The sequence below is a fragment of the Cygnus olor genome, chromosome 7, assembly GCF_009769625.2.
Source record: "Cygnus olor isolate bCygOlo1 chromosome 7, bCygOlo1.pri.v2, whole genome shotgun sequence".
Classification (NCBI taxonomy): domain Eukaryota; kingdom Metazoa; phylum Chordata; class Aves; order Anseriformes; family Anatidae; genus Cygnus; species Cygnus olor.
The window spans coordinates 5,599,818-5,622,748 of NC_049175.1; positions in this window are offsets into that span (position 1 = coordinate 5,599,818).

Below are 22,931 nucleotides of genomic sequence, written 5' to 3' on the forward strand. Positions count from 1 at the left end.
AACATTTTGAACAATAGCTAGGGCCTCTTACGATAATTTCTTTCCTGTTTGTCCTATGAATTCTATACCAGCATGCAAGGTGAAAGCTTCACTATAGTGCTTTACTTCAGAGATACTCATGGGCAGCAGAGCATGCCAGACTTTATTGGAATTTGGAACTCTGCAGTCTGGCATTTTCTGATGCTCATCCTATTCAAACAGTAAATTTACTATCTAATCACTAGTGGCCAGGTCAGTCTAAACAGACTAATGCAGGGCTTCAAGCAATGCATAAGGTAATCTAGCAGGAATGACAGCCAGTAAAATTACTCGTGTTTGCTTTTTCATTACAGAGGCAGCCTTTGATCCTTCAGAATTAGTAGCCTTATCCTGTGGGGCTTCCTAGGTGTGTGAGAGTCCAAGCTATACGCCACAATCAGAAAGGTGGTCAGCTACTGCTTTCCAAGGCTAAATGGTTTAATCAGACATTGATGGAAAGAGAAATAAAATATAGTGATCACTCTAATTGCTTCATCAGAGGCAATAGGCCTCTTCAGTCCCTTTCACTTTGGGTAGCTGCGTGCAAAGACTCTGTAACTCACCTGGGAAAAGAGTTCATGGTCCATGACCCAGCCAGGATTCTCTACTCACTGATGCCCATTGTAACATTTTGTATTCTCTTGGCACAGATTTAAGCAGACATTGAAGACTAACAGCCCTGGAGGATCAGGCTTATATGGTGTTGCCGAAAGTCATTATTGACCTCTTAATTTTGTACATTATGCACCCTTAGGAACAACCTCAGGATAATGCTATTTTAAAATGACATCCATATTTTGATATAAAAACCTAGCCAGAACACTAATACAGACTTAAATCAGCAGTGTTACAAACAGTTCATATGCAGCCAGATGCAAAAGGGGTATGCCAAAATTAAGTTTTATCCTGGAGGCTACGTACCCTTAGGTTGTGCATGTTATTCATTTGGACAGTTGCCTTCAAATTTAATGTTACTGAAGGAATGTATACAGTGCACTTCTAATGGTTTACAGAAGTATTTAGAAGGAACAGAAAGCATGATAGGTAAGACTGAATTCTGCTGAGAAATGTTACTTTGAACTTGTACGTTCCTAATAGATATGCAATCTGTTATATTAGTTCCTCAGGATAAGGTGTGCTTATGTAGTTGTTGTATAAGTGGTCTGGCATACTGGAGAGTTGAATCTATAGTAATCTAGAGGTCCACTCAGTTAACTGGGAATAAGAACCTTGACATTGATTTCCTGTTTTTGTCACAGCCTTGCCAGGTGGTTTGATATGAATCATGTAATTTTGTGTGGTATTTTTATATTACAGGTACAAAACCTTCAACAGCAAGAAATAACTAGCGTGAAATAGAAAGGACCAGGGATAAAATTTATGTGTTTTGTGGGTTTGTCATAAAGTTTTATTGACTTGTACCCCAAATATGTACATCTAAAGAGGATCATTGTTCTCCCATCTAGAAGGTGCACATTACCCTGCAGAATGCTCTGCAGAAGTACCTGTATAAACCTTTGTGAACACTACTTAGTCAAACCAGCTGAGACTATACAACATACCCGACTATGAACAAGTAGGCTTACAGAACCAAGATTTTCCATTGTTACATTCCAAGCACAACACATTTAGGGAGATTGTACATCCACTTTCTATGTTACACCTGTCCTGAGATACCTGAAGAATTCATGCCCTAGAGCTGTTCATCTTGCAGTTTTCATCCACAAGACAGGTTCAGCTGTCCTGAAACCATTTCTAGGCATAAGGAAGGAAGCAGCTGCCTGAGGTAGCACATTACTTTCAGAAGTGAAATAGCAATAGTACCACTATATCTGATCCTTGAGAATTGGGCCTTGCTGCTATTTCTGTTAAGCTCCTGCTACTACTGCAATAGGGTTAGTGAGAATTTAGAATGACTACAACTGCAGTGTGCTACTGTCAGTTGCAGCAGTACCAGTCATCAGCAAGCTTGGCTCTTTAGATCGTTTTCAGCTGCCACCCAGCTCTCAGTGGACCATCCCATTTCTCTCTCTGTCTTAGTCTCTCATTTCTGTGGTAGCTAAGTTCAGTGTCGTGTTCAAGTTTCCTTCCAAACATTCATTGCAGTTTAATCTAAACTTTTTTGAGAAGCACTCTATTCACCTCAAAAGTGTATGAAATTAATACTTTAGTTAATGGAGATTATATTAAAGATGGTAGTGAAATATAGGATAGGATAGGAAACTAGAGAGATTTTTTTAAATAAAAAGTCCAACTTTTAATGCAATGACAAGTTACTTTCTCTTATATAAAACAAATCAAGGTTGTAACAAAGGCTCACATTTCCTGCATGACAAGAATCAGGAACAATGACAAAAATAAACACTACTGGAAAACTGATTTATGAGATCTGTTTTTAAATCTTTCCAAATTGTATTAGCCTAGATATTTTATTCAAAACCAATTTATTACCTGAATCTGTTACCGTAAAACTAAATGGAGAGAAGGATAAATGTTTCAGTGCCAGCCTATAGCCATTTATATGTATGTGCTTAAGTACAACAACAGTATTTTGATTTATCCGATAGAAAAATAAACTCGTTCCTTGGAAACCTAGAAAGAGGGATCTGGTGGTTAAGGCCTTAAATATTATTAGTATTATTTTATACTATTTAGAATTGGTCAGGTGTAACTCTAAACAAATAATCCGTTTTATAGGTAAATGACTTGAAAGATCTAACATTAAACCTAAAAAGCCAAGCAATCTACACACGCCATTACGACAAGAGAGAGCTGGCATAGTTGAATGTAGCAGTTTGTTTGAACCCATTATCATCTGGTTTGCAAATACATAATTATGAACTTTTAACAACTCATATTATTTATGTGTGACTTTTCTACGTAGCAACACAATTACAGGGTTATTTAAGGCAGGTGTTATTCAGTAGCTGGAAGGAACCTTGAAAGAATTATTGTTTTGCACATTTGTGTAATTAATAAGTTTTGCAGAATGGATTTGTTTTTACTCCAACATCCATTATGGTCCTTTTAGGGAGGACACATGCTGCTGGATGAAGATCTAACATACTCTGGCAATTTCTGTTTTCTAAATTAGCAACCTTGCAGACCATATGATCTTTCATATTTCTTTCCTGCACTAGCTTGTCAAGTAAAGCAATGGCGCCTTCTGTAAGTGGCGTATGGAATGAATAATGCGCACATTCAGGCATAACCTCAATAAACCTCATTTGTGCAAACTCTAATAAAAAAATCTTAAAATGTGTTCTTCAGTTCATTGCTACGTATCCAGTGATCATGTGCTGATTCTATATTTCCATTGCTCCATATGTGGAGAGAACCATTTACTCTTGTGTAACTTGCTGGTCTGAAGAAAACCGCTTGTAGTGAAAACCTTGTCTGTCTGAGTTCTTCTAGGCCTAGGCTCAGTCTGAACAGTTCAGAGTTGGAGTAAATGATTGCATGGAACTTCAACACAATTTTTTCATCCAGAGGAGGACTAACATAGGTGTGGTTTTAAGTGATTACACAAAGGCTTTTTAGTTCTAATAATCTACTGGCACAGGTGTTAAATGCAGAATATGTTTTCATAACAGACAATGCTGAGCAACAGTTGAAGTCATTTATAAGAAATACACAAATATTATCCTCCGTTAGAATCACTGTGGTGGGAGACAGTCAAATTATCTACTAGATATTTAACTATTTGCATTTTTTCTTGAGGTTTTTATTCACCTACTAATAGCATCATTTACACAGGTAAAACAATTACCTAGTGTATGTGCAGGAAACCTGTTTCTTAAAGGTTTCCATTTGATTTGTTGTTGCTGATCCAGGATATTTGAAAGAGAAGAATCAAAGAAACCATACAGTTTTTCATATCTAGAATGAGTTGCCATCATTCATTGATTCTCATCTTATCAATGAGACAGGCCAGCTGCTACTTGCTAGCCATTGTCTGTGTTTTCAGTCACTGTCTTTTAAATTTATATAGATTGGCACAGAATGATTTTTTTCCATACTTCAGTTGCTTAAGGGTCAAAATAATTCATTTAACTAATCATAGAACATTAAAGTGTCTCACTATAATTCAGTACACCTAAACATTGTGCCATTTGCAATTTATCTTAGGGGCCCAAACTCCAATGCATAACAAATTGACCACCTGCCAGCTTCTCTTTGCTTTGTAATGAAGTACATAATGTCTAATACTGTCAAACTTTAACGTCTCTTTTCAAACATTTTTGCCCTGTTTATTGCAGCAAGAAAGGACATGCTTTTAGGGTTCGTTCCTTTTCTGAGTGGAGTCAGTAGGAATGGAAACTCAGCAAGACCAGTCTCTAAATGGGGTGATGACTCAAGTTAATTACTTATAGATTAATTGTGTGGAAAAGAAGGTGATATCACTAGTAAAAAGTAATATGTCACAACCTCCCATCCTACTCAGACTAAATAGCAGTAATATTTGCAAATAGAGACATTGGGATAAATGGTATAAAGATTTGAAGCAAACATTATTTAAGGTTCAGGAATCCTTAAGCTGCTTCAATGAGTGAGGGCAGCCTAAAAGCTCACTCTCATTTACCACTGCTTTTTACTTTTAATCCAAGCAACTGAAAAGTCAGGAGTTCGGGCTAGGACAGGCTGGGGAAAAAATGTAAAAAATGCAAGGTGAAGGAACATGCAAACATCCTGACAGTAACATTTCAAGAATTAGGGATATGTTTTCACCTGTCTTGATGTTGTCTGATCTTTACTGGTATTAATCAGGTTCAGATACTTAAGTACTAGAAGATCAGGCCCTTCCTCTTTATGGAATCATTTTCGTCATTTCAAGAATAACCAACTCTTTAGGTGTTCAAGTAAATACCATGCACAGTTCCACTGCAATTATATGCTGACCTGTCACAAATCATGAATTCCACCTATATGTCATTAATAAGTGTCATCTAGGGATTTTCTCAATTTCTGAGAAAGACACAGACTATATCTGTATGAAATTGCAATTAAATTTTCATGCAAGTAAATACATCTGTTTTTAATTCCTGTGATAAAATTAGAAGAAAATATTTATTTATACCAGATAGCTGTGAAATTATTTGATCATATGTTGCTAATGCATCAATTACTATCCTGTAACAATGAAGAAAAAAAATCACAATACATAAAAGAAAAACAGTAAGGAACCTCACTCAGCTTTATGTTTTCTAGCTTCAGGAACACAAATTGCTATATTAACTTCCCTGGAGCCAGAGTGTAGTCTATATAATGCGCCTTTGATAAGGGTTTGATGAACAATAGGTCACAACTTTATTTCCCCGTGACAGCTATTGCAATATTTATGGTATATCTACAGAGCTGCCACTATTCCTCTAGGTAAATCATACTAGACCCAAACATTTGAAGTATTTTTGAACACATAATTAAATGTATATTTCTTTTCTATTTCCTTATTATTAATATCATTTTTGTAAAGCCTGTAGCATTTTAAAGATTTTTTCCACCACCTTGAAAAATAACTTTTTTTTTTTTTAATTGATGTTTTCTTGGAATGATATGCTTCAAAGACCTCTGGTACTTTCAGGAAAACAAATGTAGCAGTGCAAGACTTGGACAGGGGGTATGGCACTCCGCCATGCATGAGGCCAAGAAATGAACGGACCTAACCAGGCACCTCTTGCTAACATGCTGAGCGTAGCAGACACTATGTAAAGTCATATTGCATTAGGTCTATAACCTATATTCCCTCAAGAACAATGAGGCAGACCATTACTGTCAGTGTTTTTTTCTCAGTTTCCTCTCAAACGCTGAGTCTGTATGCAGGATTTGTAGGGAATCAAACAGCAGTTCAGTCTGTTCTGTCATAGCTTCAGAAAGCTAAGAAAATAATTTTACTTTGTTGAGGATGGAAAGAAAGACTTGTATGTGTGAGAAACAATGTGCAAAAAATGAAACTTTGGGAGAATCTTAAAAACTTGTAATTAATATTTGAGAAAATTCCAGTGCTCTGTGCTATGAATGTCTGTCAGACAAGAAATGTCAGAAATTTACTGGCCCAGAACTAGCCTAGATTTGAATACTTGCATTCTTAGTGCCTGAATGTTCATGTGAGCACTTGTTTGGTTGGGGAAGGAACAGTGGAAAAAGAGCATTTTCTTTAACCTGTCACTGGTGATGACTTTTGAGAAAGTTATTCTTACCAATATATTTTTTTTTCATCTCATGTTCTTTGGAGGTGCACTAATTTCAATGAGCAGTGATGTGGCCATGGGAAACCTTCTGGCATTCAGATTTTTCTTCTGATTGGGGATTTTCTTTTTTTTTTTTTTTTTTTTTTTTTTTTACACGGTAGAGTTTATTATTGTTATTATTATTATTGGTCTACTGTTCCTATGAGTTTAGCCCTTTTTTTCCTTTTTTTTTTTTTTTTTTTCAGGCTATTAATCCAGATTTTAAGCTTACTTTCTATCCCACCTCAGATTCCTAAGAATATCCCTTTGTGATTAGCCAAAAAAATTTTACCATTTTTGCTGCTGTAGACTGACTTCTTACAAACAACAATGGGTTAATTTCAAGTTACTTGCTAAGATATCCTTACTTGGCAACTGAATTAATCTATTGTATCTTCTGGGTATTTTCTCCTTAATAACTGGTTCTGTGGGTAGGTTATTGTTAATTCCCATTCAGTATTAAGCATCTCACTCATTAATAGAAATTATCTCAGGGGTTTACAGATTACTTTTCTTCACAGCACATTGTGGAGCTTCTGCCCATGTGATTTTGTTGGTGTGAAGTGTTTGCAGTGGCACTCCTGGGTGACTGGGGAAGTGGAGCATGCTGTTACTTGCTTTGCTGGGGAGGAGAGGGTGTGAAATAGATGTGAATTTAGAGGTGGGTGTGAGTGGCTGTGCTCATGGAGTGCTGGAATGAGAGCATCGGGGTGTAGGGGAGGGGAGAATGAAATTAGTGCATTTGAATTGCTGTGAAACTGCTTGACTAATAACCAACTCGATTTATAACACTGCTAAGTGGCTTTCTACCTTCTGTCAGATTGCTCTGAGTGAACAGAAACCATTTCAGTCTCATGAGGAAAGAGAGGTTTCTATTGTCCTTAATGAATCTGGAGATCTTGTGTTGCTAATTTATGTTCATAGTGTAAACACACATACGTATATGCACACGTATACATACAGATCTTCAGTATTTGCCCATAACAAATTGAATTCTTTTCCCTCTGATTTTTTTAGACCGCTGTAAAGTATTTTTAGCTTCTGAAAATGAAGCTATTGCAAATATTCTAAGTGAAATTCTCTAATCTTCCCAAACATTCTCAATGAAATTTTCTAATCCGCCTTTTCAGTGACACACTTTTACCCATATTGAAAGATGAGCACCAGAGCATTAGGACTAAAGGCTTTAATCATATAAAATAAATAGCCTCGACAGTAAAAATGAAAATGTTTCATACGAGATGAACAAATATCCCAAGCCTGATTTCGCATTGCTTACACACCTGCTAACAATCCCATGGTAAATAAGGAATAGTGCTGTGTGCATGACTCTAACTTTAACTAGCCAGGTCTAAAGTATTGTATCTTACATGTATTTCAGCACGGTGTCTGGTAGTAATAGCAGCAACCAGAGGAGCATAACATGAGTCATATACTGGGACAAAAACTAAGGCAAAAAAGGTAACAAGCATAGAATCTCTGTGATTTAAAGTACTGAGCATTTCAGAAATGAATTCTCTGTGAAATATTCAAAGGGTTGTCTCGAGAGTTGTAAAGCTGGAGAGGAAAAGGAATCCCCATTCTTCCCATCTCTTCAGCACTTTCATTTTTTGCACTTCAATCTTTCATTCATACATTTTAATTAAAATTTAATTATTACTAATAAAAACTAATTTCATTCAACCAGATAAAATCCTGGCCTCACATGATTTAAAATGTTTTCACACTGAAGGAAGAAATCAATGATTACATCACCTGCTGGGAGAGCAGAGAAGATAGTTTGCATTTTTTTCTGTGCCACAGTTTACTTGGAAATATCTTCCCTACCTTGAAACCATTATTTTTACCATCAGAGAAATCAGATAAAGCTTCTTACTGAGTTACACTATCTCACACATTCCTCAGTGGCAAAAAAACACAGAGCAGTACAAAACCATTACTGATTTTTATTTTATTCATTTTTCAAGTTTAATGATAGGAAAGTAGAGAAGCAAGAAGCACTTCAAATCGTCAGCTAGAATCAAGTCTTTCTTAACTTTTGTGTGAGCATGGGAGCAAGAATTAATTTATACAATCAATTATTCTTTACAATTTAATTAATATTTTTACTATTACCCTACTTAAGATAAAATCTTACTTGCTGTAAGTGCTTGATTCAGGCACTTAGATTCAGGGTAAGTGCTTGATTGGTTGCTGGATCTGCCTTGTGAGAGCCAGCTGACAGACATGTTAGTGGGGTTAGCTTGGGTCTTGGACTCAACACAAAGACACGTGTTACTATCATGAGCAACCAGACAGTAGTTTGATAACCCATTTTTCCTGCAGTGTGATGCTGAAGTGTTAAAATGGCAGATGAAATCAAAGATAGACCAATATGAAGTCATAAATATAGGGAAAAAGAAAGTCCTACCTTTACATATACAGTGATAAGCTCAGAGTTGAATGAGCTGTTGAGTTTTTAGTGGATTTTGAAGCCCTGACTCAGTACTCAGGAGTCAAACAGGTTATACTGTTTTAGAATTTTGTAGGAAACACAGTGAAGGAAACAGGGAAATTAATTATGCCCATTTCTACAACCATGTTCTGTTCATGTTGTCAACACAATGCACATCTGTTTCCTTAGCTCAGTAGAGGGAAAGATGTTTCCACAAACAACTGGGGAGAGGATATGAGAAGTCTGTAAAGTCCTTGATGTCTTCCTGCTCTCAGAGAGCACCAGCAGCAGGGGGCTGTCACAGGGAAAACAACCATGAACAGGGAATGACTGTAGAAAAGTGTTATCATCTTCCAAAAGTAACACAGAATTAACATTTTAAATTTATGCCAATAATATTATTACACTGCCACCATTTCTTTTTTCTCATTGTCTCTTCTTGTCATGGAACAAATTAGATTCATATGTCATTTTTCATACACTTTCAGATATTTGTACTCAGAGTAACACCATATAGAATTTACCATTTGTTTGGTCCATGAAAGGTTTCAGAGAACCTGAAACTCTGTTGCATTCTATATTTTGATTACCTGTCCTTTTATTTTTTCTCCTGTACAATTAACTTGTGAAGGGTTAGTAGAGTGGACACCCAGTAAACTTAGAGACTTGCTTTAAAAAATCCTGTTTCTGACTGAATTCACTGATGTCAAAACTGGATTTCAGAGAGTGAAGAACAGTTGTGGTAAGGACAGCTAACAACTCAGTTCACATCCATGAAAATCCTACTTTTTTTTTTTTTTTCCTGTTGTTAGGTTAGATTCCAAATTTTGCTGTCACTACTTCTTCATATCAAGAGCTTTTTTCTGTTCTAAAGACTGTGGCAATTTTAAGGTTTTGAAAACTGTACATCAGAGAACCTAATCTATTAGAAGATCCAAAATGCTGTCTTGAGAGAGGCATGAGAAATTTTACCTTATCTTTGCATAACTGCATACTTCAGTCTTGTTTGCATCACTGAAGTTCTGGTTGTGGACAGGCATATTTCCCACTTTTAACACCTTAGCCTGTGCTGTAATTCTTTTTGTTCCTGAACAGATGCCGTACAACGTTCATTTCATGTGACATGAATAACTTGTTGTATTTGATGACATCCGTAAGCCAGGCTTTTTAACTCAAGGCCAAAGGCAAAAGGTTTCCTAATTACTCACTGTGCTCCTTGCTAAAACACTGACTAGAAAATGTCCGGTTATCAACCTGCTAAATGGTTAGGAATTATATTTATATGTGTAATTAGTCTGTAACCTTTTCACAGCCTCTTTGTGCCTTACATTCTTGATGTCTTTTTCAGATGTCATTCTGAAAATGTCATAGATCAAATTCTTCAGTAAGGATGGAATATAGAATGAATCTGACTTATGACTTTAAGATTGATTTTGTTGAGGTGTGACTTCTCTGTTTCCAAAATGTGACTTTCAAATCTACCATAAGGTAGTTTTATTTATTTATTATTTTGCTTTGCTTCATTATGTTTTAACCTAGCATAAAAATGCTCCTAGCTAGTTAGAAGGAACACTTCTTGCATAACAATCAGCATATTTTCTTAAATAAGGGGTGAGTGGCAGGTATGGATTTACATGACAATTTCAGGGAAATACCTCCCTGTATTCCCTCCAGTTACATCTACACTAGTAAGGCTTCACAGGAAGGAAAAAAGTTTGTAACTCTGTTTTATGTTTATTCATATTTTACCAATTGCTCTGTCAGGCCTTTAAAAACGTTTCCTCTCAAAATCCTGTTTTCAAATAAGCCAAACTGAATTTCAAACAAGTCGTTTTATAAAACACGTCAATACCAGATTAAGAGCAGCAGCTGTTAGCTAACATGATATGGCTATCAGTGACGTAAACAGTACCGCTGTCATTTATGTTATTTTGATATTGGAAACTCTGGAGTCTTGACTGTAGAAGCTAGGGAGAAAGATTTGATACCCAAGGAAAATTATGCTTGGGTTGAGGAACAGCAAATAATGTAGCTTTGATTAATCTACAGGGTAACACTTGTTTGGATATTATTGGTTGCATTGATTTTTTGTCTTACTGTTGTAGCACGATAGTTATAAAGCATGTTTATTATATATAAAATATATAAAGCATGATATTGCCATCAGTTGTCATAATTGTCACTTCCTCAGAGAAAAGTGCCATTGTAAACATAAAACATCCACATTGAACCTAAATACAAAAAAAAAAAAAAAGTATTGTGTGTTGTAGTGCACAGTATCTGTGAAAAGCAAGAATTCTTTTTATATTATTCACTTATTGAGGAAGTACAATTGGTATACTTCTATTTACAAGTCCTGATACTTGCCTTAAGAATGCCAGACTCAGATTCCATTATAATACCTCTTGCTGCAAAATGAAGTCTTGTCCACTTACCCATTCAGGCACTTGGAAAGGTGGTGACAATAATACTTCTTACCCAGTGCAAATTACAAAGGGAATACCTTTGAGTCAGTCCTTTCCAGAACCAAGCCATTACAAGATTTTGCTCCTGAAAACTTGCATGTAGACCATGGTGGTTGCCTTCCAGCCTGAACCTGCTCTGTACACCATAATCTGCTTCCTGGTCCTGGTTTCAGGAAGGGACCCTGTTCTGCTGATGGCAGCTTCTGGCAGTTCAGACTTCTACTGTGTTATTGTCGTAACCATAATCCAGATTAATCTTTTCCTTAGGAGACAGAAAAATCTGTGCAGAAGGTGGTATAAATGTGAAAGCTGAGGCAACCCACAGATGCACTCTAACTCTGCCACGCTAACAAAGCAGAAGGGTGCTGTGGCACCATCCTGGGAGTGAGGGCTGTGATCCCTGCCCCAGGAGAAAAGGAATTGGAGGCCCTAATGCTTCTCTCTGGCTGAGGCCGTCCATTTTTTTTTTTCTGGCCATCTGACCATTTCCAGTTTGAAAGGGGTGTTCATCATGACTTCTCATCCATTTGTGGATGAGATGTTACAGAGGATTACTTTGAAACCTCCCTTGGTTCATGGTATAAAGCTGCCGAAGTAATCAACATCATCCTGTCATACAGTTACAGCATCCATTGTTCTAATTAAACCATAAAGAAACCTGATAGTTTAAGTCCTTGCATTTCAGTTAGTCTGTTTAAAACCCTTTCTCTGGGAGGGGTTATGAATTTTCTATTTGAGACAGATGAGGGAATGTAGATTTGACTTTTTTTTTTTTTTTTCCCTCAAGCACATTCCACTCTGCTAGTATTTGTGTGAAATTAATTAATTTGGATTTAATCACGGTAAAGTTTTGCCCATACAGCTATAAACAGTATGGCAGTTAATTACAAAAACACTCAATTGTTACTGAAGGAGTATAATATGGAGGAAGAGTATAAACCTAGCAAGCCAAAATTAAATGAGCCAACAAAATTAAACCAAAACCCCTCCCCAAAAAAACTTTTAGTTTTTCAAGAACTCACTCTTTCCATTCCCACTCTTCCCCAAGTACTGTCAAAAAATTGGCTAGAAAACGCTTTTTTTCCAGAACTGTAATTGAAAAGGGCATCTCATTTGCACATGAATTATGTCACTGAATATATTAGTGAAATATACAGCAGCCAAATCACCAAAGGAACATGTATAATGAAGAGATCGTGAGCAAGTTCTAGAGTGATATCTGTTTGTAAATTCATGTGTTGAAGGCTTTAAACAATGAACAAATCTTCATCCCAATCAACTCCAATGTACCTGTTTGATTTCAAACATTTCCTTGAGGCCCACTGAGGCCCAAAATATGTTACCACATTGCTAGTCATTTCCCACACAGGGTGAAAACACCATAGGGTTCACAAATGTGACAAAGGGTTAAACACTTTGACATAATTTTTCATTATGCAAAGTTCACAGAGCTGCAAGGTGGGATAAGGACAGTGAAAGGACTTTGCTATTCAGCAGACACCAATACCAACCTTCTTGTCTCCTGATACTCTAATCAGATCAATGAAACTTGTAAGCAGTAAAAGAGTTTAATTTTTCTACTATTCAGAAACAGGTTCATTTCTACATAGATACCAATTTTAAAAGAAGGAATAAATATGCTTTAAGATGACAGATTTGGAGCTGTGCGTAACTATCAAATGTAATGCAATTTTTGCCTATACATATCTAGCAGTGTTGTGATTTTTTTTTCTGTAGAAAAATTACAACTTTGCTATTTATGCAGAGTAAAAACAACTCTTTAAGGTTTTCTTAGTCAAAGCCATCTTATTTTTAGCAGTAAACAGTAAAAAGAACCCAATGAAAATAGAATTTTCTCTCTGCTGGCTTTCCCGTCAGAGTGATTATTTTTTTTTCACAGTGCTCATGAAATTTACCACTTAATTGTTTCATGTTTTGAAGGTGCAATTTAATTTCAATGCTAATTAACAAAGAATGCTCAATCAGAATAACAATGTATATCCAACTTTATTCTCTTTCTTGCCTGATGCAGGATACAAACTTTATTTTTGAACCCTATTAAAAACCTATCAACTATGTCTCTTTATCATGTCCTTTACCACTGCAGCACCAGAGCTAGCCCAGTTTTTAAGCCATGGTATGACACATGCATAGATTTTTCATATCTCTGTATATCCCTTTGGAAACTCCATTCCGCAGGGCAATGATGAGAGCAGGTTAGATGTTGCCGCTGTGTATAGCCTTTCATATATCTGTATGTGTTTGGGAAAATGTTGAGTTTTGGGACTACAAGCTGTGATGTTCTTAATTTTTGTAATACTCTGTGCTGAGTAGAAGATGTATTTTGTAGAAAGAAGTAACAAAAGAATTTAATCATCCATTTGAGCATTAATTCAAGTGAGCTCTTAGGGAAAAGTTGTATCAGAGGAATGATTGCTGTCTTTGGCTGGAACCTCTCCAGAAATGTTGGCATAGAATTACATTTGTTCTGCTCCCTGCCTGGTGTATATGTGCAATTTAATCACAGTATACATTACTCAGTCTTCCTCCAGAGCTTAAATGAAAGGTCTTAACTACAGAGCATAACAGGAAATGGAATGCTAGATGAGAAGATAACTCTTGGTATCAGAAAAGAGATGACAAGAGGGCAGAGTGGCAATATAAAATGTCATATTCTCCAAGTTAGTTCGTAAGATGATTGGTTCTGCTGTGTTGCTGTTTCATTTTCAGATGACTGCCTCAGGCCTTACGGTGCTGGAGAGAATTGGGGTGTTCAGCACCATCAGCAAGAGGAAATTTCAAGGAAAAAAAAGCAGTATGCAATGCAAAAATGAGTGCATAGTTTATAGCATCTCTATGTTTAGGATATTTATAGTATTTTTAATGGTAGTCACAGATTTTGGAATTTGGATACTTTACCTGTATACTTAAATGAATTTTTTTTAGTTGTGAACTATTATTAAAAAAAACTGATCTCTGTTTCTCATCCATAATACATCCTTGGACAATTAGAAAGAGAAGTTGTAAATAAAATTAATATATTGACTATTGCCAACTTAAGCTTTGAGACCTAGAGATTTTTGTTAAAGAAAAAGAAAAAGACACTTTTACTATATGCTGTATACACTTGCATGAAGGCAACCCAACAGACTGAGGACTTGGGGTAGGATATTGATGTGACACTGAAAAATACCTCTGTAGCAAACAGGAAGCATGCATTATTACCACAAGATGAATTTATTAACCATGGCATTATTTTTTTTTCCTTCTATATATTTGGCAAGAAATTCAAATAATAAAATTGAAATCTGATTAGAAAGGAAAACACAATGCAGCTCACACAGAAATCACATTACAGCTACCATGGAGAGTCAGCAGAGAAAGTCAAGAACCCAGTCAGAGATAAGTAATGTATTGCTCCCACAAGATATTAGAAGCTTAATGAACACTAACAGAAGCTCTCGTTACATCTTTTAGTGAATTCAGTTAAGTTGTACAATAATGCACATTACTTGGCTCACAGTGGCAAAAGAGATCTGGGAACTGCAAAAATAAGGCCAGCACCAGCTGGTTAAGGAAAGTAAAGGCAGTTAAACAGAACAAACACAGTAAACCAGTGAAGTCAGTCTCCAGAGCTGCAAACTAACCACAGACCTCATTGGTTACCCACATCTACACAAAGTTTGGTGTAAATATCAACTTAAACAAGAGTGTGCCAAGAGATGTAGGTTCACGCATCATCTTGGGTAGTATGTGAAAATCCTGTGAACTCATAGGATAGAATATGAGATTAATCCAGCTGTTTACTTTAGGTTGATTATTACATACTGTTGATACAGTTATTACATACTAAGAAGCTAATCCATTACAGGAAAAAAGATGGCAGCACATTACTAGCAGTGTTGCAAGCTACCTGGTCCTGCCTCCTAGCGCTATTTTTTTTTCCTCCTTTTTGTATTTTATAAATTAATAAAGAGCTTTGATCACTGGAGCAGGGTGCCTGAAATGATTAACTTAGGCCTTGCTTCCTGCACCTGTAATGTGATATATGGTTTCAAGTGGTACAGGTATTGGTAAGAAAAGTGTTTTGTTTTGGATTCACTGTGAAAGATATGTAGAAAATAACAAAAACTTCACACTTCTCTTCTTAAAATTCTACTATGATCAAATAATTTATTGTTTGTTGTCCCAGACTAAATCAAATTATTTCTTAAATCAGCTAAAGTTTATATGAGAAACACATTATGTGAGAAGGAAATGTTTATGTGGAGGAGGAAAGCCACTAAAATAATTTCTGAATGAATATTTGTAGCTGCAATGAGATGGATGTACAGTGGAAATTCTCAGGGGACTGTGGTTTTTACTTACAAACCATAATGATCTCCAGGTCAGGAAGAATGGAATAAAAAAGAAATCCACAGTGTTTGATGGTAATCCTTTGGGAAAGGGTGAAAGTGAGTTTTTACAAATGGAATTTATGTTTAAACAATCAATATATTTACCTGTTTGTGACAAAATTTTATTCCTCCCTTCCCCTTTACCTTGGTGTGTATTGATAGAGCCCCAAAGCAGCAGAAGCATATTTCAAATTTGGGTAGCCGTGGCTGACAATGCAGTGAGCTGGTGGAAAGTGTCAGGATGATGAAGCGGCACTCTGCAGTGCTTCATTTGCAGAGTAGGAAGAAAGGGGGAAAGTTGGAGTGAGCTATAAGTAGGGGCAAAGGATCCCCATAGTCATAGATCATCTGCCAAATGCAATGTCATGGGATGAATACCACCTTGAATTGTTAGCAGCATCTCTCATACGCTTATAGCTGTCTTTTGCGTTCTGTGGAAACATTCCATTACTTTCAGTAACCTTGTAAAAATCCTATTTAACTGGAATCTGCAGAAGGGAAGGGACAGTATAACATTAAGTTAATATAATATACGTGTAAAAATCTATGTGGTATAGTAACTATGACTCTTTTATTAGGTGGCAACGTGTGTGCCGGTTAGGGTGCTGCTAGATATTATATATTGGCTTTCATTGCCATAATTATTACGTATATAACAGCAAGTAAGAAATTATGACCCTAACCCAACACTCACCCCACTCCTATTAAATAGTGCTCACAACAGAAGCCTTTTGGTAGCCCTCAACTTCCTTTGGTCACCTTCTCACATCTGGAGGCCTTTCAGGGCCTCCTAGTGGACTCGCCTCTCTGGACTCTCCAGTACTCTCTCTACAATAACCGGCAGGTGTCCTATGGCCCACGGTGTCCTCTAGTGCTACCTGGAGGCCTCCTAAGCCTCCCAGTGTATTCTATTCTCTGGAAGCCACCTAGGGCCTCCTATTGCATTATATCACTTCCCCAAGGCCAACTATGCTCCATCAACTGTGGAATTCCCTAAAGACCTCCCAGTGACCCCAGTGCACTCTTAAGAGCACTAGAGGCCTCCCAGTGGACCCTAGAATCTTCCAGGGCCTCCCAGTATACTCTAGCACCAGCTAGAACTCTCCCAGAGCCCCCTGCTGTTCTAACGCCCACTGGAGACCTCTAAGTGCTCTCCAGTGTGCTCTACCACCACCTAGAAGCCCCCTTGGGCACTCTGGAGGACTCCCAGGGCGCTCCAGAGCACACTCAGTTGCTCTAGAGGCTTCCCATGGATTAATTATTGTAATCTGCTGCCTCCTGGATGTCTCGCTGGACTATTCAGCACATCCTAGGACACACTAGAGGCCTCACAGGGATGTCCACTCCCCTCTTGGATGTCCTAGAACACCCAAGAACCCCCACTGCACTCTAGAGAGCACTAGAAGCCTCCAAGACTGCCCTAGAGGCTCCCAGGGCCTCCCAGTGTAGTCTGGCACCTCCTGGAATGCTCCCAGGTCCCCTCTGGTGTGCCTTAAGGTCCCCTGGTGACCTTGTAGGTCTTTCCAGCGTGCTCTAAGCCCCCTGGAGACCTCAAAAGGCTCTCGAGTGTGCTCTAGCATCCTGTTAGAATGATGTCAAAGTAAACCAGACCCTACTAGTAGCTGTGATACTGAGTAATTAGCACATGCCGTATGTGGGTTTCCAGAACTCTCCGACTGTTTAACGGACGTAGGCATGAATGACAACCATGTGATCTGTTCTGGCCCTCATCTCTGCCAACTGTGTGAAAGTTTCAGCAGTGTGAGATATACTTCATTAAGAACATACTAAGTTTATAAAATCTTTTATTTTTAAGACTTCAAATCATAGATGATGCTTTTTCTATCTTCTAGAGTTTGGTAGTCAAATGTGAAATGTTGTATTGTAATGGCAGTATTCAGCAGTAGGCTTTGCCAATGTGCTGCGGAATTCGAATTCTACACGATAACCCACCTTAGTATCATGACAACAGTGTGAAGAGATGCAGTACAGAAAGCACTTGTAACTGACAACTTGACATATAGAATATAATTCACAACTTTTAAAATATATTATTTTATTTGCTTCTGTTAAATGTACTATGTAACTGTAACTAAAATAATTATCAGTTCAGGAAATGTTGTGTATAAAAACAAAGGTTTACGTAAGATGTTAGGGGGAACAGTGAATGAATAATCCAAAGAAAACAAGTAATAATGATAGTTTTTAGCTTTTTTTGCATACATTGTAGTCATAAAATAAGAAGGTATGAATTGTTGTGGAGAACTGGTGTCGAGGTGAGAAATATGTTTTGTATTCACTTTATCTGATGAAATACAAATTACAGGTGACCTTTTCTGAATTTTTTCCCCCCCTTATGTAAGTTTCACTTAAATGTGACAATTTTAAAAGATTCAGCTGTAGGTATATTTGGAATTTTCAAGTGCTTAAACTGTCTCAAGAACAAGTCACATAATGTAGGATGAATGTAGCAGCTCCTACCCCACTGTTCAGTCTCATTCCCAGAATTAGAATGCACTGAGCTGTGAGATTAGACCAACAGCAAGCAAAAGCTGAAGTACCACAGGTTCAGAGCACAGCGTATTGAGGTAAACCAAAAACTGCCCTTTGGTTTTCTATAATACATCAGGCCATAATTTGTGGTTATTCAGTCGCTGCCATGCAGGCAGCTAAGTTTTCCCAGAGGATCTGCTGTAGACAGCTGAAGCAGGACTGCCACCTCAATGCAAGTCATCCCTGTTGATCATCCCCATGAATCAGAGACCCTAATGTTTTAAAAAGCTAGAAATTAGTACATAATTCCCATCACTCATCTCTCTAGTTTTAAGAAGTTCTGTAACTAATTGACCCGGTCACCAAACGTGGGAACTAGACTGATTGGTAGGTATGCATTAAAGAAGGCAACTGAGGTGTACTTACTTTTGTGCTGTGGGTAATCAAGTATCCCTGTGCCTTTGTCAGTGGTGGTGAAATCAAGAAAGTTAAATTAGTTCACAGAAGTCCCTAAGGTTAAACAGGGGCAGATTTTCAACAGAAAGATGAAATCATTTGCCTGCAGAATTAGGCCCCACTTGCAGGAACCTGGACTATTCTTCTCTTAACTTCTGTGAATTCCTCACTGCAAACAGAGGTACTGATGATATTTAACTTTCCCTGGAAGTGTTCTGAGGAGTAGCTAAATAATTTTGATGAAATTGTAAAAGGATAAAAAAACAAAAACAAAAACTTGTAAACTTGTGAAAAAAGGTTATATGACTGTCTGCAGCAGGTGGAATTCTGGAATTGCTGCTTCTCAGGTTTGAAAGTCTTCCTATGAAGTGTGGGATATTATGCACACAAAAAATGCCCCTATCACCAGCTGAAAATTGACAAAGTAGGTATATATGTATATATGTGTGGATATATATTTGGATTGTTAGGAGTTTATGTATATAGACTTTGTCCAGCTGAAATGATAGGGAGAAAAAGAAAAAGTCTTGATATATGTGAAATTATGTGTCACAAAGAACCACTGCTCAGATTACATAGTTTTAACTAAATCAGGATCGAAGCACTGTATTGAGTAATTAACGACATGTAATTAACAGGCAATTAGTGAACTATACATTCAGGATCGATATCACAGAAGCCACGACTCTAGACACTTGCAAAAGATTATCAAATGCCCACACATTTCCAAATGCTCCTGTAGAACTAACCACAGAAGTTTTAATACCCTCAGCCCCCAGTGACAGGCTTAGACCCCTCCACCCGACCCTGAGTCTTGTACACCCACTCTGGGTGTGGCTCCCTGCTTGGTACTAGGGGGGTCACCCTCTCCTGGCTCACAGTGTCTGTAAAGGCAGGTGCCCCTGTCAGGCTGTCACAGTGGATGTGCTGCTTGTGGGACACCTTGTGACAAGGTTTGACTACCTCTGCATCAACTTCAGGGCCTCCTCTCTCTTACAAACAGTCATGCTTTTACAATTCTTTTCAGGCTTTCTTTGTTTCAGAAGTTTTTTGTAATCTCTCACTTGTTGTTTAATCTTGCTGTTGGTCCTCTTTTGCATGAACAATCTGTGGCAAATGTCCTCCCAGGAAGTTTTGTGTAATTTTGTTCAGTCATGCTGTTTACACTTGCATTTCTGCCTTTGTTGTTGTCCAAGCCATTTGTCAAAGGTGGATCGTGGGAGCACTCTCACACTATGCAGTAGAAAACAAATATTTGCAGTACGTGTTGAGGATTTTGGTCAGTTTTCAGTCATGGACAGATGGAAAAAATTGGTTTGAAAATGTTGATTCATAACTTAAAAGACAAATATGAATGCTTTAGAAAATTTCATCCTGTCATAGCTTTGTTATGTACCTTCCCATGCTTGTCTGCATGTTGACACTTCATTTTTCTGTTCTTAATAGAACAGAACCATATTGAATAGTTAAGGATACATACATTTGTGTGTCCTTGACAATAGATACATGCATCTGGCTTCTATACTAAACTATTACAGTAACTCTTATATAATTCCAAATCTGCTCTTTATTTTCATTTATATTTTACAGTGCATTATGGCACTTCAAGTCTTATTATGTTTATCAATAGGCTGTTGATGAGATGAATTATGCTGCATTCTTTGGCTTATATGAATTAATTAACATTGTATTTTCCACTGAAAAGGGCATTTGCAGTCTGTTCTAATATATCTTTACTGTGTATTCATGGTAGTGATATTCTGTAAAACTTCAAAATGGAATCCTACCTGGGTGTTCAGACATATGTATTCTGGTGATATCAAAATCATTTTCCACCTCAGTAGGATCCCTCTTTAAACACTGTCTGTTTAATGAAGGCAAATAAAACACTCGATCAAGTTAACATTGCATTGTTTTGTGTTTTACAAGTTTATTTGTCTGTAAAAGTTAAATGGTGCATAGGAAAGAGTGAGAAGAACTTTTAAGAGCATTGCTTTCTTTCTAGCTTACCTGCAGTTGATACAATAAAGGATATGTAAAGGTGAACAAGGACTCCATTTCTTAATCTACTTTATTTTATCTCTAGGTCTTTAATGCATTACCTAAAGGAGAATTTAGGTATTATTTTCATTGCCAGTAGTCTGTAGGAGTGAATGAACTTCTCACATTTAGCCCAGTGCTGGGTACAGCACTCATGACAAGGTTGTAGCTGGAAAATATTACAGCTCCTCTTGTGGGATTCTTGTGAGTCTTTTGTAGTGTTTCAGGGAGGACTGAAAAATTGTGCCTGCAAAGACATGAACTCCCAATTCATGTGAAAATGAGAGCAAAACAAAGCCAAATCTTTACAGTCCGGAACAGTGATCTTTTCTTATCTCTATAGCAAAAGAAGCCAGAAATAAGAGGAGTACTTCTGTGGTGCAGAACAGCAGTTGTAGTACCCTGGGACATGAGAAAACTGTTCTCTTCAGTCTTGTCAGAAGAGGGAATAATGGACCTTGCTGCAAGTACTTTTTCCTTTTCCTTAGTGGTTGGCATTTTGCAACAGTGTGTATATCATCGACAGAGACTCATTACAGTACCAGAAAGATTCAAGCATTCTAGCAGGAGTGATAGCATTCTGGCTTCTGGAGGCTTCTGAGGTATTTTTTAGTCACTGATATTGCAAGGTATTTCTTGTTTGGCTTTAGGTAAAGCACCTAATTGCTTTGTAACTCCTTTTTCATCTGTGAAATGTATATTGCAGTATTTCCTTTGCTTTTTTCTATTGTAAACTCCTTTGCACATAAAAGAGGGCTGTTGGTTTTGGCGTCTGACTTTTATTTTAGAATAAATCATAAAAAACTCCAGAAGGAAAAGAGCAATCTTTATTAGTTTGCGTTACACTGCTGTGTACAGCAGATCTGACTGGACCAAGGGCTCTCATCATCAGCTTCCAGAAAATTCAGTGAAAGGTGTCTCTGTGCATCACTGACCAAACTAGGCTTATTACAGTCTTTATGCAAAATAGCTTCTCTTTAACAAGTCCACTAGAGTTCACAGATTATACACTTGGTTGCAGCAAGAGTTACAGTAGATATTAGAAAACATTTTAGACAATACATCTGAAACTGGTAATGAAAAAGACATAGTCTTGAAAAAATATTGCAACCCTCATACTGCAGTTGCTGTTGAGAAACTTACCTATGCAAACACTGACAAAGCTTTTTTTGTCAAAGTTTTTTCCTTTAAAAAAATGTGATCAGTGACACCTAACTATTAAAGACATGACAAGTTTTCATGATCTAAATGGACTCAAAAATATCTCCTCACAAATTTTGTAGAAGAGTAAATACTGTAAATAATAATTCAAAGATGATGTAGACAACTGAGAAAAGCATTCTTTAAGCACTGAGTTGGCCAAAGGGATGCAACATGGTTAGGAGTAGTATATAAGCAGCTGCAATATGATACTGTGTTTTGTATGACTCAAGTTCTTCAGCAGATGTGCCATAATGTCCAGTATTGTATTGGTTCTGCAATGGAAAGAGGGTTAGACTTTATATCAAGGGCCTTACTGAGTGTATGCTGGACCTTCTTATTCATTAGAAAAGTATCTACAGATTTATGCCACGGGACAGATCATTTCTACCATCTTGCCAATCCAGTGGATATGCTAAGAGGAACCTTTCAGATATCTCTGGTTTCCAGAAAGTGGGAATCTGTATACTTAAAAAATATAAATAAACTACAGTATTGCTGTTATAAAGATTTCCCAGTCTTATTGCCTTAAACTATTTGGGCATGAGTATGTAATATGTTTTCTGTATCTTTACAGACAAAAGTATATTTTCAGTATAAGGCAGTGTGCATAATAGCTGAGCCTTCCTTGCATATCTGTCAGGAGCCTAAGGAAAAATAATAACGTCTCAGTTTTCCTAAGCCCTTTCCACAGAGGTTGCAATTTGAAATGCTTGCTAGCAAATGAGAATAACATGTGTTTACAAATACTGTCAGCTTGAGGTACAGACAGGAAATTATTTATTTATTTTATCTGAAAGATCAATTATGTCTGAAGCTACTAGATAGGCTGCAACTAAGACTGAAGAAAGCCCCTGCTTCAGTGACTACAAAATTTCTGCTTCAGTGATGAGGAGCTATTTCCATGAGAGAAGTTGCTTGATTGCCTAACTGTGTAAGGTCGGGTCCAGTGACACAAGCCTGACTACTTCACAATGCAAACCAGATTGCCAATAGCTCTTGTTTGTAATAATAATTATTTGTATTACAAAGGGAACCATGTGAAGTCTCATTGTCTTGGAACTCTTGCTGTAATACTAATTATTTGTATTACAAATGGATCCACGTGAAGTCTCATTGTTTTTAGCTTTGCACACAAGCCTGGTGCAAAGATCGTCATTGCCTTTGAGAAAATCTACCTCAAAAATACCCAACAGCTTAG